This window comes from Echinops telfairi, unplaced genomic scaffold, assembly GCF_000313985.2.
Source record: "Echinops telfairi isolate 266 unplaced genomic scaffold, ASM31398v2 ScPeMD7_7473;HRSCAF=8511, whole genome shotgun sequence".
Classification (NCBI taxonomy): Eukaryota; Metazoa; Chordata; class Mammalia; order Afrosoricida; family Tenrecidae; genus Echinops; species Echinops telfairi.
Genome location: NW_022111377.1, coordinates 1,800,272 through 1,802,243, shown reverse-complemented (window position 1 = coordinate 1,802,243; position 1,972 = coordinate 1,800,272). Strand labels below are relative to the sequence as shown.

The 1,972-nt window shown below is 43.5% G+C and overlaps 1 protein-coding gene across 2 annotated transcripts in view; it reads right to left on the bottom strand.

The window, feature by feature from the left end:
* Positions 1-1,972, bottom strand: part of USP6NL (USP6 N-terminal like) — a 182,659-nt gene that overhangs the window by 78,894 nt on the left and 101,793 nt on the right. The gene's annotated exons all lie outside the window — the stretch shown is intronic.

The following is a 1,972-nucleotide window of genomic DNA, read 5'->3' as shown; positions in this document are numbered from 1 at the left end:
AAATCCAGGTAGTCTTGACTCCCTAGCCCCTAGCTTGAACCACTGCTTTATACAAATGATCACTCAAGGTGTGTAAAGGACTTCCATTGAAAGATGGCACATAGAATACAATCTTAGATCCATTCACCCTGAAATTCTATTTAACATGGTGATCTAACTGTCTATTCTGGCTCATCATGTCCAATTGTGCCAGAGCCCACGTGGCATAGTGGTTACAGGTTGGGCTGCAAACCACAAGGCCAACAGTTTGAAACCATCAGCTGCTTTCCAAGAGAAATAAATACTCCTGTAAAGAGTTACAGTCTCAGAAACCCACAAGGACAGTTCTACCCTGTTCCTATAAGGTCACTATGACTTGGAACCAACTCGATGGCAGTGAGTTTGGGATGTTGCTTTTGAGAGGCAGAATGGAACGAGGCTCCTTAAGGTTTTCAATGAGTCATTTTTTTGAAGTAAGCTGTCAGGCCTTTCTTCCAGGATGTTTATAAGTGGGCTCCAACATCCAATCTTTGGGATAAGGATCATGTGCGTTAATCATCTGCATCACCCCACGAGTACAAATGGACAAGGGATCATCTACAAAGACAGAAATCCACCAAAGGGAGAAAGAGACAAAGACAGAACTTGACTAAAAAAACTTTGAAAGTTGAAAATATTTATACTGGTATAAGCTGTGAGAAGCAACCTAATTAACACCAAGAGTCAACTTCCTGAGAAATGAATAGATGTAAAGAGGGGTACAGGAGATTGGCACCACCAATCCCTAAAGGCCAGGAAAGGGTTGTTCCTCAGAAAAGAGAGCTCGCAGCCAACAAGCCAATTCTGACTCTTGGCAACCCTATACGACAGAGTAGAACTGCCCCCATAGGTTTCTGAGACTTTGTGGGAGTAGAAAGCCTCATCTTTGTCCTGCAACACAACTAATGATTTAAACTACTGGCCTTGGGGTTAGCAGTGCAACACATAACCCACTACGCCACCAGAGAATCCCAGAGGAGAGAAAGGTGAGGTTAAAAGCAAGAGATCAGATTAAAGGTCAAATTCCTGAGAAAGGGATATGGAGCAAAGGTTCAAACAGGGCAGAGAATCAAATCCTTGTTTAAAATTACAAAACCAAAACCAGGGTTAGAGTTTATATATCTAACACTATGGAGTAAGCAGAGGGGGGGGGGCAGCAGTGGAGAGTAATTAATTCTAAAGAGAGAGATGTGTGGAACTCTGCTTTTAAAAAAAAAGTTTATACCAACATGTTCACTGAAGACAAATATGGGTGCATAAGCAAATGTGGTGAAGAAAGCTGACGGTGCCTGGCTATCAAAAGATATAGCATCTGGGGTCTTAAAGACTTGAAGATAAACAAATGGCTATCTAGCTGGGAAGCCAAAAAGCCCTCATGGAAGAAGCACACCAGCCTGTGTGATCATGAGGTGTCAATGGGATCAGGTACCAGGCATCAGAAGACCCAAAACAAACAATCATATCAATGCAAAGGAGGGGGTAAACGAGGGAGGTAGAAGTGGAGATCCAAAGCCCATGTGGAGACAATTGGACATCCCTTCACAGAAGGGTCACATGGAAAGGATGAGCCAGCCAGGGTGCAGTATAGCACTGAGGAAACATACAACATTCCTCTAGTTCTTTAATGCTCCTCCCGCCCCGCACTACCATGACCCCAGTTCTACCTTATAAATCAGGCTAGACCAGAGCATGTACACTGGTACAGATAAGAGCTCTCTACTCAAAAAATCCAGACAGATAAACCCCTCAGCAACAGTAATAAGAGTAGCGATACCATGAGGGTAGGAGGAAGGTTAGGAGAGAAAGGGGGAACCGATCACAATGATCCAGGTATAATACCCCTCCCACCCTCCACCCCACCCCATCACAGTGACAAACAATAGAAACATGGGTGAAGGGAAACAGCGGACGGTGTAAGATATGAAAATAATAATAATTTGTAATTGATTAAGAG